The sequence below is a fragment of the Benincasa hispida genome, chromosome 3 (genome assembly GCF_027475165.1).
Source record: "Benincasa hispida cultivar pf3 chromosome 3, pf3_genome.v1.1, whole genome shotgun sequence".
Classification (NCBI taxonomy): domain Eukaryota; kingdom Viridiplantae; phylum Streptophyta; class Magnoliopsida; order Cucurbitales; family Cucurbitaceae; genus Benincasa; species Benincasa hispida.
Window position 1 is genome coordinate 17,520,807 of NC_143480.1, and position 22,222 is coordinate 17,543,028.

The 22,222-nt window shown below is 32.2% G+C and overlaps 1 pseudogene across 1 annotated transcript; it reads right to left on the bottom strand.

The window, feature by feature from the left end:
* Positions 1 to 8,544: 8,544 nt before the first annotated feature.
* Positions 8,545 to 12,839, bottom strand: LOC120072952 (cysteine-rich receptor-like protein kinase 26; annotated as a pseudogene). The gene is made up of 7 exons (XR_016528139.1): positions 11,873 to 12,839; positions 10,413 to 10,568; positions 10,029 to 10,150; positions 9,614 to 9,824; positions 9,285 to 9,522; positions 9,062 to 9,212; positions 8,545 to 8,948 (listed from the first exon to the last, which is right to left on the bottom strand). The product of XR_016528139.1 is annotated as a cysteine-rich receptor-like protein kinase 26 (transcript).
* Positions 12,840 to 22,222: the final 9,383 nt, after the last annotated feature.

Consider the following 22,222-nt stretch of genomic DNA (forward strand, 5'->3'; position numbering starts at 1 on the left):
AATTGTATTGTCTAAGGAATAATGTCCTAAGACTCCTCAAGAGGTTGAGGAAATGATACGAATTCTCTATGCACCGTTGTTGGTAACCTTATGTGTGTAATGTTATGTACTAGACTTGACATTTGTGATGCAGTAGGGATTGTCAGTTAAGGGTGTGCAGGAACCGACCAAAACTGAAGAACTCGATCGAACTAACTGGTTTGGTCCCATTTTTTTTAAAAGAAGCAACTATCGATTCACTAAGTAGTCGAATCGACTGGTTCGATTCGGTCAACGGTTCTCTATCCCGAAGAAGCAAAAAAATCGTACCAAACTGACCCTATATATTAATATTTATTAATATAAATAATATTTATTAAATATTATATTAGTAAAAGTATTATTAGATATTAAGTAATACTGGTCAGTCCATAAGCCTAACCCTTAACATAAGTCCATAAGCCCATAAGCCCAATCTTTTTGTCTAATTAAAAAAAAAAAAAAACCATCGGTTATAAACCAAATCGAATCGACCTGAACCGATTAAGGTTGGTTCAGTTTAGGAACCAAAATCGATGGAAATCGGTTTCCACGATTCTGTTTACTAGAGAACCGTGGACTTTGGTTCGATTCATGGTTTGACCCAAAATCGGACCAAACTGAACCGTGCACACACCTATTATCAGTTGATATCTACCCAATCTAGGATTAGATCACTGGACAACAGTAAAAAATTACCTCAAGTATCTTCGGAGAACGAATGACTATATGTTTGTCTATGAAGATAGGGATTTAATCCTTACAGGATACACGGACTCTGACTTTCAAATTGATCGGGATTCTTGGAAATCCACATCAGGTTCATGTTTACTTTGAATGGAAGAGCTATAGTTTGGCGAAGCATCAAATAAGGATGCATCGTAGACTCCACTATGGAAGCCGAATACATAGTTACTTGTGAAGCTGCTAAAGAGGCTGTTTCGCTTAAGAAGTTCCTTACTGATTTGGAAGTTGTTCCAAATATGTCTTTGCTCATCACATTCTATTGCGATAACAACGATGCTGTGGCAAATTGTAAGGAGCCTAGGAGTCATCTAAAAGGCAAACACATTGAACGGAAATATCACTTGACTTGAGAGATTGTGCATCGAGGTGACATGATTGTCATGAAGATTGCTTCAGAGCATAATGTTGTTGATTTGTTTACAAAGGCTCTCATGGCTAAAGTATTCGAGGGTCATCTAGAAAGTCTGAGTCTATATGATATGTGGCATATTGTCTAGGGCAAGTTGGAGATGTTACTAGGGTATAGTATATGCCCTAGTTTTTTGTATTTTGTACTTTATTTGTATTGTGCAATAGACTCCCTAAGCTTTAAGACAAGTGGGAGATTGTTGGGATTGATATCCTAAATCTCTTGTTTTCTCATAGTTTGTAAATATTGTATAAACAAATTGTTATTAATAAAATAATTGTTATTTTATGAGCATACACTCAATCCAATGAACTAAAGATCCTAGGTTATTTTATGTAATTTAAACAAGTATGTAGAGACATACAAATGGATCTTGTTTAAATAATAACCTAAATGGTCTTTAGTAAATGGATAAGACTGGGTACCTTATCCTAGTGACACTGGATATGACCCGCTTTGTAGGTGTTACAAGTATTGTAAGGTGCTACAAATGATCTGATTTTGATCATTCAAGTGGAGACATATGAGCGAGGGTATCCTATATAAAAAGTTTCTATAAGACCGTCCGCAAAATGGTTAGTTTCATTATATAACACCGTTAATAATAGAGACTTACATTTCACCAGGATGACCATAGGTGACATGACCTGAATCCTGAGTGAGTTGTGAATTCCTACTCATGAAGGCGGTCATTTGATTTGTATGGGTGACAGTAGCCAAATTACCAACTCAATATGCCTACAATTTTGGGGATTCGTCTAATTGAGGAGTTGGAAATGCAGATACACAAGACAAAATTTACTCATTTCCTGATGTCGAGATAAGTAGATAAATTGCTCCCTTAAGTGTTGATTCTGTTGAGTTTTATTCCTAAAACTCGTGGTTTATAAACAATAAAACTTATTCTGAAAATTCAATTATTTTTGAAAATATGTATTGCTTATTTCGTTTTAGAAATCCGATAAACTAAAAGAACCATAACTATTACATGAGTACTTAAACTTTATGTGGAGACATAAAAGTGGATCAAGTTCAAGTAAATAGTCAAAATGATTTATAGTATATGAATGAGGTTAGGTGTTTTATTTTGGTAACACTATCAGATGCAGCCCACTCTGTAGTTGTTACAAGGAGTTGTAAAGTGCTACGACGATGTGATCCTAATTCGCACATATTATGACATGGGGAGTGGGGGCGTCATGTGATATGGGTTTGTACAAGATCGGACCACAAAATCAGTCACTCTTGCTTTATAACGTTGTTTACTGTTTAAGACTGACTATTTCAAAGCGATGATCCAAGTAACTTGACCTTAATCCTAAGCTAACTATGAACTTCTATTTATTCAGGATTATCTTTAGATTTGCATAGTGAGGGTTGGCTCAATAGCGCCAACTCAATAAACCTCCATTTCAAGGTTAAGACCGGGTAGATAGCTAGAGACATAAAGTGCAAGATGGAATTCACTCCTATCCGTTTTCAGGGATAAGGTTGTTCCCTTAAGTGTTGACTCTAGGTCTTAAACAAGGGGCCCCACCCTGTCACTGACTCGAGAGGAACTTGATATGTTGATTGAATCACTAATCAATTGTTCATTAGAGGATCAGTGAGACTTAAGGAAAAATAGGTAATCTCGAGGGTAAAACAGACATTTGACCTAGCCGTTATTACGAACAACCTGTGAAGGGTTAACTTACTAATCATGGTTATATCGAGTGGACATAACATATCTACAGTGAGGGGAGTGCAACTATGAGCTTTAGTGGAATGACCCATTATTTAACGAATGGGGGTAATTCGGTGTTATGAGTTTAGGCAATTAATCTTGGATCGTTGGAGCCCATGATCTGTAGGTCTGCGAGATCCTTCTACTAGCTCGTAAATGGATTAGCTTTAGAGTAGCTTGATAAGTTAATTTGAAACGTTCAAATTAGAATTAAGGGAATTAGTAATTATATGAGATAGAATTACACGTTTAATTTTAGAATTAAACGAAATTGGAGAATTAATTAATATTTAAATATGATTTAAATATTAAATTCATGAAAGTGAAATTTGTGTAAAATTAATTTAATATTTGATATTAAATTAATTAAACTTAATTAAATTGTTTAATTAATTAATTATTAATTTTATTTAGAAAATTCATTTGTGAAATTAATTTTATAAAATTAATGAAGTTTTCAGTTTTGAAAAAAAAAATTGATTTTAGAAATCATTTTGAAAATAAAAAATTGCAAAAGAAAAAAAAAACACACAAAATGGAATTATGGGTTTTTCCATTATCACGTTCAACTAGCTATCACAACTTCCACTTGACTCAAGCTTCAATACTTCAAGCATGAGCTGCATCTCATGCAGCCATCTTCTTTGCATGAGAGTCCTGCAATAAATAGAGAATATTGGAGTGGAATTGAGACATGCATCAATTGAGTTTTTGCTGAAAAAATCGGTTTGGATAAGCCGTTCTTCAAGTGGGTTGTTGCAGTGAGTTCTTCTCCAAATTCCCTTCATTCAAGCTTATCTTGAGTCCTACAACTCAATCTAAAACTCCAAGAGAATAGTGAGGAAGATCTTGAGGTGGTCCACAATGAAATTTGGAGAAGTTTTGCAGCTGATTTTGAGATAAAAGAAGTTCTACAAAGGTATTGCTTGAAACTCTTTTGTTATTGTATGAGCATGCTTTATTTATAGCTAAAATTAATGAATTAGAATGCTTATTAATCTTTGTTGCTTCCACTGTATGCTGATATACTTCTATAGATTCTGGAGCTTAAACAATGTGGCCACACCATCTCTTGGCCTGAGAGGGACTTGGTCATAGTTGGACTATGACTTGTTGTTTATTAGAAGAATCAGTGATACTTAAGGAGTTAGATGTAACTACAAGGGCAAAACAATAATTTAGGCCCAATTGTACTTACGAGTAATTTGTGAAGGGTCATTGCACTGTTGATTGGTTATATCCAATGGACACATAAATATATTTGTAGTGTAAAGAGTGCAACTCTCGGTCTTTAGTGGAATGACCGACAGTTAATGAATGTTGGGTAATTTATTTAAAGAGTTTATTTAATTATCCAAGTACAATTGGAACTTCAATCTATAAGTCCATAAGGTCCTTTCTGTAGCTCAACAAGGATTTAGTTGAGAATTAATTTTAGATTAATTTGAATTGTTCAAATTAATTGTGAGAGTTTATTTAATTATCCAAGTACAATTGGAACTTCAATCTATAAGTCCATAAGGTTCTTTCTGTAGCTCAACAAGGATTTAGTTGAGAATTAATTTTAGATTAATTTGAATTGTTCAAATTAATTGTGAGAATCAATTATATATGATATAATTAATTAAATCAATTATATATGATATAATTAATTAAATTAATTATATGTGATATAATTAATATAATGTATTTGATACATTATAATATAAAGTATTTTGAGAGGAATTTGAATATGATTCAAATACTAATTATGTGATGAGATTCATAAATTAAATTAAATATAAATATGATTTATATTAAATACCATAAATAGTTGAGAGGAATTAAATATTTGAATATGATTCAAATATTAATTATATGGACGAGATTCATACAATTGAATTTAGTATAAATGTGATTTATATTAAATGTCATACATTGATGAGAGAAAATTAAACAATAGGTTATGTTGTATCTAATACAATATAAAACTATAGGTGATGTGTTATATTTGATATAACATATAGTATATATATATATTATATATACATATATACTATATGTTAATTTGTATAGTTTTTTTTATATATATAATAAGGTGCCATATATATATATATAAAACTATAAATATATTATATATATAATATATATATATATATATATATTATATATATATTAATTAATTAAATTAAATTAAATTAATTTTTAATTTAATTAAAGGGAGGGAGTTACAACTCCTTCCCCCTACTTCTCTCAAACTAATACGCGCAGTGTGTGGGTGGTTATGGAATACGACTCATTGCATCATCTTCTTTCTGTATGTGACAGAAAATTCTGCCTGAAGAAAATTACAGAGAAGAGTTCTCTGAGTTCTTCTTCTCTTCCCTCTCTCAATCTCTCATCTTCCCTCTATCAAGAATTCAAGAAAATCCCACAACTCTTGCTTGAATTCTTAATCTCAAAAGAGAATACTAGAGGATTCTCAAGTGGTGGTGCCTAATTGGGTTTTTGTTGGGAGATCGGATCGTGTTCATGGATCGAGGGAAAAGTGAAGAATTGTTTGACTTCAAGGGTAAGTATTACTCCTTCCCAATTCTTCTCCTAAATTTCTTATTCAAAAGCATGTTGTAACTTAGTTTTGATTAATGCATAATCTATCCTTCTGTTTTCTGTAATTTTGGAATTTTGTGAATTGAAAAATGGGAATGATCCCTGCTTTCACTGTGAAACCGTAACTAGTTTTCCTTCACCTCTAAGAAGTCCATTCTTTACCAATTTCTGGATCCTATCGAGTTTAGACCTAGTCTTAGGTGTCAAAGGTGAGCATCTTCTTTAGAAGAAAACTTTTGTGGTGAATGAGGAACCCCACCCTCTCATTGGCCCGAGAGGGATCTGGTTTAGTGATTGGATCACAAATTAATTGTTCATCAGAGGATCAATGTAACTTAAGGAGAAAGACGTAATTTGGGGGGTAAAATAGCATTTGACTCAACCGTTATTACGAACAACCTGTGAATGGTTGACTTACTGATTTTGCTTAAATCAAGTGGACACAAATATATCTACAGTGAGGAGAGTGCAACTATCGAGCTATAGTGGTGTGACTCGGTAGTTAACGAATATTGATTAATTCGGTCTAAAGAGTTTTAGCCAATTAATCTCTAATCCTTGGAGCTCATGATTTATAGGTATATAAGGTCCCTCTACTAACTTGTAAAACATGAACATCTTGGATTAGTAAATTGAGTGAATTTGAAATGATTTCAATTTGAAGTGTTCAAATTGAATTTCAATTTGAAATGTTCAAATTGAATTTAGGGTTTTCAATTTGAAGTGTTCAAATTGAAATTAGGGTTTGCATAATTATATTCGGTATAATTAACATTTAATTTATTGAATTTAAATGAAATTTTAGAGTTTATAATATTTAAATATTGATTTAAATATTAATTACATGAATAGAATTCATGTTTAAAATTAGGTGTGTGATTAATTAAATATTTGATATTAAATTATTATTTAATTAATTAAATTTGTTTAATTAATTAACATCAAATTAATTTTCATTTTTATTTCAATTTCAAAAATTGAAATATTATTTTTTTGATTTTAATTAATTTTGAATTAATTAAAAATTAAAAATGAAAAAAATGAAAATTGAATCCTTAGTGGATTTTCCCACAATTTGTGAAGTAGGAGGTGGATTAACCTCCTTAATTCTACCTAGGACATTAACTTTATCCAATTGAGGTGTCAATTGGGTTGGTATTCAGTGTTTGCATGTAAATATCACATAAGAACTCTTAAATTATTAGATTGAAGGGGAGGAGAGGGCTAGATTTTACAGAAATCTGCAAAAATTCATCATCCTCTCAAATCCTCACCAATTTCCTTAACATTTCACTTCAATCTTGAGTTCCACCACTCAATACCAAAGCTGAGAATAGTAGAGAAGATCTATTAGTGGTCTACTACTGATTTGCAGCTCAAAAATCGTGAATAGCAGCTTGGTTTTGTAGATTTTTTCAAATGTATATGATTCTTGAAACCCTCTTATTTGAAAATCTGTTTTGATTTAATGTGATTAGGGTACTCATTAATTCTAAATGCTTCCGTTGCATGATTATAAATCCTATCACAAACAAATTTAGATTTATATTGTAAGTGAAATATCCTCAGAATGTAATTGTACTACAATGGCTCTATTAATATCATATTACATGGTTGTCATAAAAAATATATACAAAAGCCACATTCTTTGGCCTAGTTATATGATATATAAAAATTATATATGATATGTGCCAACAAATGGCCAAGTCCACCTACACAAAAAAATTACATGAATATCCATCAAAATTTTCTATTTACCTTCCAAACTCCAGTTTATAATCTTTTTATCATGATACAATCTTCAATGTTGATTAACTTTAAAAAAATATATATTTTTCAAAAAGTTGTTTTAATCTAAACACTTTTGATAAAAACTATTTAAAATAAAAACACACAGGTGTTTGACAACTCTTTCTCAAAAGTTTTTTTTTTTTTTTTTTTATATACAAGTTTGTTTGGTTTGTTATATGCTAAAAGTGTTTTTATTAATGTCAAATTACTATGAAGAACGACTATAAGCTACTTGAACTAATTATTTAAAATATTGACCGTTGGAGGTGGTGGAGGTGGTTGTCATCGGAGGTTACTGGAGTTGGTCGTCGACGGTGGTGGTTGGTTGTAGCCGGAGTTGGGCACTAGTGAAAGTCACTGGAGTTAGCCATTGGGGATGGTGGTTGAAGTGGCAATGAGGGCATTGATGGTGATGAGGACTGATGCACTGTTGGTAGATATGGTATAAAACATCAATGACATACCAAATTACCCTCCCAAACATTGAGTTGAGTTTATATCTCAACTCATATCATCTCATTTCATCACCCTAAGCACCATCAGAGGGAGCATGATCCAACAAAATGAGGAGAAAGAGAAAATAGTCTATCGAATGGATGACCCAAAATTAGGTAAAAAATGTGAAATGACACGGTTTTTGAAAAAGATGTTAAATGGCCCTTTGCTGACGTCAAATTCGGGTGAAATTATCAAAATATACTCATGTGCACACGAGAAAGCACTCTCGCTCGTCTTGCTTTCTCTTATCTTTTTACTCACAAATCACTATGTCTCTCACTCTCACTCGTCTTGCCCTCTTTTTGTTTTCTCATTCACAAAATCACTCCTTTCTCTCGTCCTTGCTCATCGGAGTTGGTCGCGTCGGAGCTGCTCGCGTGCACTCGTCGTGTCGGAGAAGAAGAAGATGTACGAAGGAGAAGAAGTCGGAGAAGAAGACGACGACGTGCAGAGAAAAATTTCTCGCACTGGAGAAGAAGAGGAAAAAGAAAAAGAAGGGCCTAATTTCACATAGTCATGACATCAGCAAAGGAGCACTTGACATTTTTTTTTTCAAAAATTAGGTCATTTGCCATTTTGGACCTTTTAAATGTGTCTTTTGGGTAATTATCTCAAGAGAAAATGACAATAAGAGAAATAAATAATATAAAACTAATTCTTTTTGCCAGCTCATTTAAAAAAATCACATCAACAAAATCTCATCACAAATTTAGTGTCACATCATATTTTCCTTAGGCCAACTTACTCTATGAACCATTTAAAACTATTTTTCAAAATCTCATCACTACTTTAAATTTTTTTATTATCAAACCAATGACAATCTAGCGAGGATGTAGCTCAGTAATTGAAATTTCATTGAGTGATGGCTCAAGAGGTGTGCTTTTGAAATGACCAGATTGAGCCATTCTCATCCAATGATTTGGTTTTGTCAGTGTTAGAATCTTCAATATTACTATGCATAAAGAATGCTGGTTTGGAGGGCAAGGGAAGAGTGAGAGAGAAACTACTAAGCATCAAAACTACTGAAGCTATTGTTGGTCGATCTACTGCATTTTCTTGAACACACAAGAGTCCAATGTGAATGCATCTCACCATTTCAAAAGTAGAACCATCCTTTAGTTTTGAATCTATCACATTCATAGGTGTTCCTGCCTTCCAATTTTTCCATGCCTACAAAAACAATTTATTTTTAATTTTAGTACTCGAAGTATTATACAAAATGATTTTTAAAACTATATTAGATGAAAGAGTTGCTGCTGTTGAATTGATAAACATATACTCACAAAGCTAGAGAGATCTTCCACTTTTTTTCCATTGTGAAAACAAATATTTTTTTGGCCACTTATAATTTCAAGAATCAAAACACCAAAGCTAAATACATCTGATTTTACTGAAAATTGTCCATCCAATGCATATTCCGGAGCCATATATCCACTGCAAAACATAATTATATAAAAGATTATTTAAATAAAGTGTAAAGGTAAAACAATTGAGTTTTGTACTTACTAAGTTCCCACAATTTTATTTGTATTGCCATTAGTCTCATCTACTTCAAACATTCTTGCTGTACCAAAATCCGCAATTTTTGGATTCATCTTCTTGTCCAACAAAATATTGCTAGCTTTGAGATCACGATGAATGATTAAGAAACGAGAATCTTCATGAAGATAGAGAAGTCCTCGTGCAATGCCATTTATAATTTTGTATCGCGTTTCCCAATCTTAATGGAGCTGACTCTCAAAATCTACATACCATCAACCATATTATATAATTAATATGTCAAAATGATGCACTTGTCCATAATATTATAAGAAGAAAAAAGAATGAAAATTTACCAAATATGAAGTGGTCAAGGCTTGCATTCTGTACAAATTCATATATGAGAAGCCTTTCATTCTTTTGCAAGCAAAATCCAAGTAGCCTAACTAAGTTTCTATGATGAAGTTTGGCCACCAATAATACTTCGTTTCTGAATTCTGCCTCTCCTTGTTGTGAATCCTTTGCAAGTCTTTTCACAGCTATTTCTCGTCCATCAGGAAGCTTACCCTAATTGGCAGAGTTTTAAACTTTTAAGATACTATTATCGTTACAGTAATTGTTTTAAATGATAAAACTGCTAAAAATATTTTTAGATATAGTAAAATATTGTTGTCTATCACTACTACAATGACTTTTTTCTATATTTGTAAATAAATTAGTTCATTTCACCGAAAAAAATTATTATCATTATCATTATAATTTACTAATTACCTTGTAAACGGCTCCAAATCCACCTTGTCCAATCTTGTTTTCACTTGAAAATTCATTTGTGCCTAACTTAATAGTCTCGAAATCAAATTGCAACATCTCAATGCTGATGATTTCATTTGTGGCTGTGAAAGAAAGAGACATATGCATATAATTAAGGTTATAAATTCTATTTATATGTATATGAAACTTTTCAAATGACAAATTTAGAAACTAATAAAATAGCAGAATTCAAAGTAGTCTATTGAAAGTTTTAGGAGAGAGTAAAATAAAATAAATTTAAAATTTAGGAACCAAAACCAATGTTTAAGATATAATTAATTTAATTCCAAAGGAAGTAAATAAAAGAAGGGAACAAAAAACAAAAAACAAAAAACAAATACTTACATTGATCAACTGTTTTGAATATCATCTTGGCCTTTTGGTTTCGCTTCCTCTTTCTCAAAAAGAAAAGGAGGATAAGGGAGATGAATATGGAAACAGAAATCGTAGAAGAAAAAACGATTATGAAAATTCTTCTAGTGGAATTATTATTGCCAACTCCTTCAAAATGAGCAAATAATAAATAAATAAATAAGATATCATTTGGTGATGTTTAAAATTATGAATGACAGTTACCATAGTACTAAGAGTGCAACAGAATACTAAAAAAATCAAACTGTTGATGATTTGCATCTTCATTTGTATTTGGAAAAAACAAAAAACTATTTTTTCGGATCGATTTTTGATTAAAAAACCAATCGGAACCCGAATCCAATCAAGGGTATATATGCCTTTAAAAATAAATGGTAACCTTAAGTACTTCTAAATAGTTTGTTTATTATCGTGCATGTATATTTGTTTAGAAAAAAAATCAATTATTATGATGTATGGTATGTTATAGAAAAATGTCAAGAGAAAAAAAAAAATCCAATTTCAATCAATACAAAAGAATATGCCTGATTTAATCTTTTTAAAAAATGAAAAAAAGACAAAAAAAAAAAAAAAAAAATGGAAACTAAACTTCTAATGAACTGAACGAAATAAAAATTAATTCATTGCTTTTGTTTTTTACTGCCGACTTTCTCCTTTAGATGGTAGTTAAAACTTTTTTGTTTTTTCCATGTCTTGTTTGTCATGTGACATAATGACACAACATAGTTTTAAGGGAATAATATTATTTTTTGTAAAGGTATTGTAATTAAAGTGTGAGGTGAAAAAATTGAATTTCTGATCTCGATGTCGATAGTATGAGCACTATGTTAGTTGAGCTACACTCATATTGCCAAAAACAATATTTTTTTGTCTTTAGGTTCTGGCTTTAGTTTTTATTTGATCACTAAGTTTTAAAATATTACATATCTACTTTTTAAGTTTTGAGTTTTGTTTCAATTTAGTCTATAAGTTTCAAAATATTAAACAATTTTATTATTGAAATTTGAGTTTTATTTCAATTTAGTTTTCAGGTTTCAAGATTTTACATTTTTAATCTTAATTTTTTATTAAATACCAACTTTCAATCATTGACATCAATTTCTATTAATTAATTAAAAAAATTATGAAGTAAAATTTTAAATTTAATTTTAAAAATTGATAAAGTAGTGAAAATTAATTAATTATAATTCTTTTAACGATTTTAGATTATTAATATAAATTAATTCTAAAGACGGAAAAGGAATATTTAGTGAAAATCGAAATTAAAAATGTAAATCTTAAAATATAGAGACTAAATTAAAGCAAAAACTCAAATGTTTAAAGGTAACTGTCGTAGAATTTTGAAATTTATGTATTAAACTGAAAGTAAAATGTACCCTAAAAAGAAGAGAAATAGTCTCGGCCCCTAAAATACAGTGATGTGCGATACAAACCTTGAGTTTGAGTGGGAGGCAGAGACAGCAAGGGGATATCGTCAAAGGAGGGAGTAAGAGGCGGTGGCGCGGCGGTAGAAAGCGGCGGAGGTGGAAGTAAGGCGGCATAGATTGGGTTAATCTCATAGTTAAGTTGGCAACTACCTGCCATTAGTCTAGCTCCGATGCTGGCGTTACAACAAACAGGTAGATAAGATTGAAGATGGGTGAAGCATCTATCACAATCGGTTAAAGATAAATCAGGAAAACAATCAAACAACCCATATATATTTGTGTTACTTTTGGGAACCGCTTTCACTCCGAATACAGACTTTAGAGTTGGAGTCCCTGTTTCAGTCAACTGGACTCTCAGTTCATCCAACAACCTCCCAAGTGCTTGGTTAAACCCACTCGGGTCCGAAGCTTTTCCAGTGTTCATATAGAATATCTTGGGACGAATATCTCCCACGCCTTGAATAGATCTGTTTGAGTAAAGTATTTGGCAATCATGGTACCACCCCGCAGCTTCCTTTTGGTTAGGACAAGTTTGAGAAATCATTTGGGTTGAGTTTTTCACACAGTTTCTACAATCTTCCGACGGGACAGGGCCACGACAAAGCGCCATAGCGGTGGCTCTGTTTGGTTCTTCGCCGAAGGTGGCATAGAAACCTTTGTCGCTCTGGGAATTGGTGGAGATAGAGTTGAGAACGGTGTCCAAATTTTTCTTGAAAGGGCTGCTGTTGGTGTAGTTGCCTACGTCGTTGGAACACTTCTGATAGAAAAAATCTGGCGCAGAAATAATTGTTTTAGGTATCAACTGTGAGAGGACGATGAGTATTGCAAGCATTTTCCTCATCTCCATTATTAATTTTCCTTCTCTCTCAAATCTCTTCGGGTGTTGGATTTCAATATTTGATCAGGAAAAAGTAATTAAGTCCACGGTCTTCTCTTCCATTTTAGTCTCACGCGTTATTGCATTGCAAAATTCTAACACGATGCTTATCTACTCATCTGACTATTATTTAATCTTCGCTAAGTTTTCATCAATTAATTAAGAATTTTTACATTATAATTACTTTAAACTCAATCAAATATCAAATAGGGTATTAGTAAATGTAAATTATTATTTTTAGAATAGATGATAGTATTATACAACATGGAGGAAGTGGGATCAAGACATCAAAGCAACAAAACACAAGCAAAGATAGGACAATAAAACGTAAATAAAGCCAACAAGAAAAAAACCTGAGCAAACCAAATATAAACCTAAAAGAACCCAAAACACCAGGGAGAAAGCCAGAGAAGAGAAACCAAAACCCCACAACAAGGGACAACAATAAAATAGAGAACAATAGAAAGTTCAAAAAGAAGAAAAGCAACCATAAACACGCTAGATAAGACCAAGAAGATCAACCCAGGAAGAAGCTCGAGCACGAACCGTAGAGACCATGAGGTGAAACAAAACAGACACCAACCTCGGACGACCTCCATGTAGCTGTCGATTACGCTCCTGCCAAATGTAGTAGATGAAAGCACATCAGAATACACGGAACAACTTACTATGCACCCCCTTACCCGACTCCACTCAGCACAACCAACTCAACTCGACATCCCAACCCGCCACCCAATGCGACAAATCCAACTGACGCAACACACTAGACCATACCTCTCTCCCAAACCCACACTCGAAAAATAAATGATCCCGAGACTCTATACCTTCCCCACACAGATGATACCCCCCTCTAACAACACACCCTAGCTCCTCAACCAATCCCACGTACCCGACTTGTCCCTCACAACCAACCACGCACATAAGGAGTGGCGCAGAGTACCACCCCGCCCACAAAATACTAGCCCAAGATACCCTAGGACGACGAGGATGCAAACTCTCCCATGCATTACCGGTAGAAAATCACCCGCTAGCACCCGGCTCCCAAACCTAATAATCCTTCCCCCTCACCCTAGGCTTCACTGTCTGAATAAGACCCTAGATCTCAAGCAACTCCCAAGTTATTGTAGGCCACCTCCAACCTCCCTCACTATCTAAGAATTCTGACAAATGCGCCTCCAAATCACTCCTTGTATCATAAACCAACGTAGATCCATATGAATAAAAAATTGCACCCCCGATAACCAAGGATCCCACCAAACAAAACATGACCGACCATCGTCGATCATCAAACGAACCAGATGCTCGAATCTATCACTAAACGCAAGATAACCCTCAAGCACCAAGACCTCCCAACCTCACTCCGAACAGGCCACAAAGATCGTTCATGCAAAATATAAGTGGATGTAAATGTAAATGTAAATTATTGAAATCTATAGAGCAAGTGAAATTAAATTCAAAATTCATTTTAATAAAATTTAAAGGTAAAAATGTAATATTTTCAAATGTAAAAAGTAAATGAAATTAAGATTCAAAATTTAGCCACCCATACTTTTCTTTTATATATATTAACTTTGACGAAGTCAAGTTTTTCAGCAATTGTGTCAAGCCGTCAATGAACCAAACTTTTCTGTTTGTTTAAATTTTCTTCTTCTTCTTCTTCTTCTTCTTCTTCTTCTTCTTTTTCAATGAACCAAACTTTTCTGTTTGTTTAAATTTTCTTCTTCTTCTTCTTCTTCTTCAATGAACCAAACTTTTCTGTTTGTTTAAATCTTCTTCTTCTTCTTCTTCTTCTTCTTCTTCTTCTTCTTCTTCTTCTTCTTCTTCTTCTTCTTCTTCTTCTTCTTCTTCTTCTTCTTCTTTCATATTTGGTTTTTAAATCCGTTTATTTTTTTCTCTTCTTTTCTTTTTTTCCCCTCTTTTTTTTCCATTTTCATTTTGTTAATTTTTGGTCTTTGAAATTTCAAAATTTACATTTCAATCCAAGAGATTTAAAGAATAGTTCTAAATAGTTCTTAAGTTAATTTTTGACAAAAAAACTTTACTATTTTAATAGATTACAATTCAGCGAGATTTTCCAAAGAAATCTGATTCTTTGAATAGAACTTTGTATTTGTATTAATTTCAATAGAGTGAGTACAATCTCTAATATTTGATCCTTTGATGCTTTATCTCAAAAAATAAACTTTAATTCCAAAGCTTGTTGATCTTCTTCGGATGATCGGTTTTTGGGCTTGATGATCTTCTTGGAGGATCGACCTTTGGACTTGTTGATTGGGTTGGATTGACTTCCAACTTAGATCAGCACAGTTTGTTGATCTGCTTGGATCGATCTCTTGCTTGTTGATCTATTTAGATTGGCCTCTGACTTGATCTATTTAGATAAACCTCTAGCTTGTTGATAGGCTAGGATTAGCCTTTGACTTGTTGATCAGCTTGAATCGGTCTTTAGCCTTTTAATCGACTTGTGAGCTTTTTTTTAAGTTTGAGAAGATTGAATCTTTAGCTTGTAGATTATGAAGATTCATACAATTTGTTGAAGTCTTTTAATCTTTGAAGCTTCTAATAATTTCGATCTCTGGTTCTTCTGAACTTGAGAAGTTTAAGTCTACAATTCTTCCAATCTTCTTCAAATGAAGGGGTAAAGCCCTCTATTTATAGAGGATTTTCATAGGTCTTGTAGGGCTTGGACCTATTTGCTTTTGGGTTTGGGCTAAAGTTGGGTCTGGGCTAGTCTTTCATTTGCTCCAAGTTTCTTTCATGGGCTTGAATTGGGTTGACTTTAATCACGTTTGATCCAATTTATTATTGGGGTTAATGCCCTAAATCTCGTATGTAGAGACATACGAGTGGATCATGTTTGAGTGATAACCTAAATGGTTTGTAGCAGATGCATAAGGTTGGGTATTTTATCGTGGTGACACTACGAGTATGACCCGCTTTGTAGGTATTACAATTGTTGTAAAATACTACAAATGATCTAATCCTGATCATTCATGTATAGATATACGAGCGGGGATATTCTATACAAAGGAGTTTGTATAAGACCAAACCACGAAATGTTTAGTATCATTATATAATGTCGTTCATGACCATAGGTAACATGACTTGAATCTTGAGTGAGTTGTGAACTCTTGTCTATGAAAGCGGTCCTTTGACTTGTATAGGTTGTTGGATTTTTGGCCATTAATCTCAAATTAATTAATTTTAATTAATTAATTAATCAATGTTTTGATGATAAAAAACTCAATTTTTAATTATTGAGAATCTTAGTGTTTTAATATGTCCATAGCGTAGAGCTCGGAACAACGATTCCAACACCTCTTGAATCACTCAAATCGGAGCTAAAACGAAGACGATATGACCTAAACAAATCTATAGAGAAAATACTGTGGTTGATGATATGACATAACCAGACCATTTGCATGTATATATGTGGCATCATATTGGTTGAATGGTGGATCATTAAGAGATTAACATATGATGGACTTTTGAATTTTGGATTGATTTAAAATAAAAAAAATTGAAATTTAAAAGGAAAATAAGTTTAATATTATTTTATGTTTGTGTCTAACGGCTAGTTTTTTACACATGATATGTTTTTTTTTTAATTTTTGGATCGACTTTAAAGAGAATGAATTTAAAAAGAAAATGAATTAAAAGGAAAATGAATTTAATATTAGTTTATGTTTGTGTCTAACGACTAGTTTGTGACACATGGTATGTTTTTTTTTTTGGATTAATTTTAAAAAGAAAATGAATTTCAAAAGAAAAGAAATTTAATATTATATTTTTTTTGTATCTAACGACTAGTTTAGTTTAAAATCTCCACAATTGATTTTTCTTTTCCAAAATCCAATGGTTCAAATTAATTGTGGTTTCTAAAAATTTTTCCATCTCTATATAAAACCATCTTCCTCTCCAAATTTTAAACCAACAAATTTTACATTTCATAATCCTCCAAAACTCAAAAGTTCCATTGTTGCTCTCTCTAAGTTCCCAATTTTTTTTCTTTTCATCTTATTCTTGAGAGAGTGTTATTGTATTGTGAGGATAAACTTGTTGAGTGCTTAAACTTGTAAATCCACTCTAGTAAAAGTTGTATTGTGTTCTTCAAAAATTCTAACATTTGTAATGGTTTGATCCTAAACCGAGGAAAGAATCGGGTTTGCTCTTTTTACCCGTAAAAGGAGCAGTAGTGTAATGGTTGGGCTCTAATCCGTGGAAAGAGTCGGAAAGATTTTATTCAAATTCCCAAAAGGCGCTTGGGGAGTGGAGTAGGTCGAGTTTGACCGAACCACTATAAAAATTACGGTGTCTTCTTCTCTAATTCTTTCCTTTTTATTTTTGCAATTAATTTAAGTAATTTATTGTATGTTTTAGTTTGTTCTTATTTATTTACTAAAATTTGATAGAATTAAATTATCACATTTTTTGTCATCTTATTTGTTGCATAATTTGAATTTTTCTTATTATTTATAAAAGTGCATTAATTAGTTTAATTGAATTAATTTAGAAAAAAAAGTTTAATTAAACCCTATTCACCTCCTCTAGGGTTGCCATATCGATCCAACAATTGGTATCAGAGCGGGTTGCTCTTCTTGAAATATTTATTTCTTGATAAACTTAATTGTTTTTTAGTTATGGAAACTTTAGGTTTTATCCCTTTTACCGATAGTCAATCTATTACAAAGCCTCATTTCTTTAATGGTACTAATTATAGTTATTGGGAAAATAGAATGAGATTTTTCTTGCTTTCTATTGATTATGATTTATGGGATATTGTTGAGAAAGGTTTTAAAATTCCAACAAAAGATGTTGATGGTGTTAGCACTATAAAACCTAAGGAAGAATGATCAATAAATGAAAAGAAAGCATGCTCTTTAAATGCCAAAGCTATTAATTGCTTATTTTGTGCTTTGAATGAAGTTGAGTATAATAAAGTATCTATTTGCAAAACCGCTAAAGAGATATGGATAAATTAGAAATTACTCATGAAGAAATTGGTCAAGTAAAAGAAATAAAGATTGACATGTTAGTTCATCAATATGAAATGTTTAAAATTGATGAAAATGAATCTATTTTCGATATGTTTATTAGATTTACTAACATTGTCAATGCTTTAGAAGGACTTGGGAAAAAGTACTCAAATCTTGAGAAGATAAAGAAGTTATTGTGGTCTTTACCTAAACAATGGGAGCCTAAAGTCACCGCTATTCAAGAGGCAAAGGATCTCAAATCTCTCTCCATTGATGAACTCATGGGCTCGTTGTTGACGCATGAGATAAAGATCAAGAAACATATGGAGGATGAGAAGAAAAAGAAAGAAAAGAGTATAGCTTTAAAGACCATCTCTTTAGAAGTTGACTCCCAAGATGAAGATGACCTTGATGAAGATGATGTTGCCTATCTTTCATGTAAGTATAAGAACTTCATCAAGAGAAAGAAACAATTCAAGAAGCATCTCTCCAACCAAAAAGAGTCAAAAGGTGAAAAGAGCAAAAAGGATGAGGTAATATGCTATGAATGCAAGAGGCCGGGTCATATTAGAACCGATTGTCCTTTTCTCAAATCATCTAAGAAATCCAAGAAGAAAGCAATGAAAGCTACTTGGGATGATAGCGATGAAAGCGAAAGTGGGAGTGATAATGAAGAAGTAGCCAATTTTTGCTTCATGGCTCATAGTGACAAAGAGGATGAACAAAATGATAAGGTAACTCTAGAACCTCTTTCTTATAATGAATTGTTCGAAGCTTTTGAAAATATGCAAAATGATTTAGAAAAACTTAGTTCTAAGTATGTTGTGCTTAAAAAGAAATACAATGTTTTATCTAGTAAAAATAAGTCTTTACTTGAAGAAATTGCTTGCTTAAAAGAGAATGAGCATGATGCTATGCATATTGATGAAATGAATATCTCTTGTGACAAGCATGCTTTTGATTGTGATGAGAAAAATGCCTTGCTTGACAAAGTTAAATTTCTTGAGCATGATAGTTGTGAAAAAGATAATTTGATTAAATTACTCAAAGAAAAGGAATTTAGTGTTTTGCAAGAACTTGATAAAGCTAAAGAATCTATTAAAAAGTTAACAATAGATGCTCAAAGATTAGACAAGATAACTGAAGTAGACTATATTGATGAATGTTCTACTCCTTCAAGTTCTAAAACTATCTTTGTTAAAGTATCTCATAATATTTCTAAGCTTAATATGCCTAAGGTTGTGTCTAAGCATGTTAAATCTAATTTGTGCCTATATGTCATTATTGTGGTGTTAAAGGCCATATTAGACCTAAGTGTTTTAAATTGAAATATGCTCATACTACTTCTCCAAGAAGAAATTTTTCTCAAAGGGCAAAGTTTCACAATGCACCAAGGAATAATTTCTCCAAGAAAAATAGAGTGCATAAATTTGTTGTAAGAGATAAATCTTTGCATAATGTTGTTTGTTTCTCATGTGGCAAGTTTGGACATACAACTTATTCTTGTTACTTGTCTAAATCCAATGCCTTAAATGTCTATGCAAAAATGAAATGGATTCCCAAGTTTGCCAATGCTAACCATCTAGGACCCAAACAAGTGTGGGTACCAAAGAATCAAACTTGAACATTTGTCTTTGTAGGTTTGTTTGAAAGCCTCTAAGAAAAACAAGTGGTACTTGGATAGTGGTTGCTCGAGGCACATGACGGGAGACCCATCCAAGTTTGTCTCTCTTTCCAAAAAGGATGGAGGTCTTGTAACCTTTGGTGACAACGAGAAAGGTAAACTAATTGGTAAAGGTAGTATAGGTAATGAATCTTCTATTTTAATTGAAAATGTACTTTTGGTTGATGGTTTGAAGCATGATTTACTTCGTATTAGTCAATTGTGTGATAAAGGCTTTAGAGTTGTGTTTGATAAAAGAATTGCATCATTGAAAATGCTAGTGATAGAAAAGTTATATTTGTTGGAAATAGAGATGAAAATGTTTATACTATTGATTTGAATGATTGTCCTATTAATGATAAATGTTTATCGGCTTTGCATAATGATTCTTGGTTATGGCATAGAAGACTAGGATATGCTAGCATGCACTTAATTTCAAATATTTCCAAGAATTCTTTGGGTAGAGGTCTTCCCAAATTTAAATTTGAAAAAGACAAAGTTTGTGATGCTTGTCAAATGGGTAAGTAAACTAAGTCCTCTTTCAAATCTAAAAATGTAATCTCTACAACTAGGCTCCTTCAACTATTACACATGGACTTATTTGGCCCTTCTAGAATTGCTAATTTTGGAGGAAACTATTATGTCTTTGTGATAGTTGATGATTTTTCAAGATTTACTTGGGTTTTGATGCTAAAACATAAGGATGATGCTTTGAAAAGCTTTTCTAGTTTTGCAAAAAGAGTTCAAAATGAAAAAGGTTTTTTGATTTCTAAAATTAGGAGTGATCATGGAGGAGAATTTGATAGCAATGCTTTTGAAACTTTTTGTGAAGAAAATGGTTTTTCTCATAATTTCTCCGCTCCAAGAACTCCTCAACAAAACGGTGTAGTTGAAAGGAAAAATTGTCTTTTGTAAGAATTTGCTAGATCAATGTTGCATGAGTATGGTTTAACTACATACTTTTGGGCAGAAGCCGTTAACACCGCTTGTTATGTTTTAAATAGAGTTTTAATTAGACCTTCTTTGGATAAAACTCCTTATGAACTTTGGCATAACAAAATTCCAAATATTGGATATTTCAAAGTTTTTTGGTTACAAATGTTTTATTTTGAATAATAAAGAAAAACATGGAAAATTTGATTCTAAGACGGATGTTGGTATTTTCCTTGGCTATTCCTCTACTAGTAAAGCTTATAGAGTTTTCAGTAAAAGATCTTTAGTAATTGAGGAATTTATGCATGTAGTATTTGATGAATCTTGCAATGTTATTTCTAATGAGCCTATTTATAGTGATGTTTTAGAAGGAAATTTTGGAAATTTATTTGTTAGTGACAAAGGCAAGGAAATTGTTTCAAGTAAGCAAGAGGTGAGCTTAATCGAAAAGAACGAAGTTGGTTCTTCATCCATACCTAAAGAGTGGAGGTATGCTCCTTCCCATCCCAAAGAATTCATTCTTGATGATCTCGAATAAGGTGTGAAAACTCGTTCCTCTCTTAATATTTTTAATAATCTTGCTTTTGTTTCTCAAATTGAACCAAAAAGTTTTAAAGATGCTGAAAATGATGAATTTTGGATTTTAGCTATGCAAGAAGAATTAAATCAATTTGAAATGAATAACGTTTGAGAGTTAGTCCCTAGGCCCTCTCATGCTTCTATAATTGAAACTAAATGGATTTTTAGAAATAAAATGGATGAAAATGGAAATATCATTAGAAATAAAGCTAGACTTGTAGCTCAAGGTTATTGTCAAGAGGAAGGAATAGATTATGAAGAAACTTTTGCACCCGTTGTTAGATTAGAATCTATTAGAATGTTGCTTGCTTTTGCTTCTTATAAGAATTTCATTTTGTATCAAATCGATGTGAAAAGTGCATTTTTAAAATGGTTATATCATGGAGGAAGTTTATGTAGAACAATCTCCAGGGTTTGAAAGTTTTGATTTTCCTAATCATGTCTATAAGTTGAAAAAAGCTGTTTATGGCTTAAAACAAGCTCCAAGAGCTTGGTATGATAGACTTAGTAATTTCTTGCTTGAGAATGAATTTAAAATGGGTAAAATTGATACTACTCTTTTTATTAAGACTAAAGAAAATGATATGCTTTTAATACAAATATATGTGGATGATATTATTTTTGGTTCTACTAATCCATCTTTGTATGAAGAATTTTCTAAGTGTATGCATAGTGAATTTGAGATGAGTATGATGGAAGAACTTAGCTTCTTCCTTGGACTCCAAATCAAACAACTCAATGACGGTATTTTCATAAGTCAAGAAAAATACACAAGGGATTTGCTCAAAAGGTTCAAATTCAATAAAGGTAAAATTGCAAAAAATCCCATGAGCACATCCACTAAGCTTGACAAGGATGAAAAATGTAAGTGTGTAGATATAAAAACTTATAGAGGTATGATTGGATCTTTACTTTATTTAACCGCTAGTAGACCCGATATTATGTTTAGTGTATGTCTTTGTGCTAGATTTCAATCTTGTCCTAAAGGAATCACATTTACATGCTGTTAAAAGAATTTTTAAATATTTGCTTGGTACTATTGATTTAGGCTTATGGTATCCTAGAAATATTGAATTTAATTTGCTAGGATATGCCGATGTGGATTTTGCGGGTAGTTTACTTGACTGTAAGAGTACTAGTAGGACTTGTCAATTTCTTGGTAGTTCCTTAGTTTCTTGGTTTAGTAAAAAGCAAAATTCGGTTGCCTTATCCACTATCGAAGCGGAATATATTGCAGTTGCTAGTTGTTGTGCTCAAATTCTTTGGATGAAACAAACTCTTTGTGGTTTTGGATTAAAGTTTGATAATGTGCCTATATTTTGTGATAA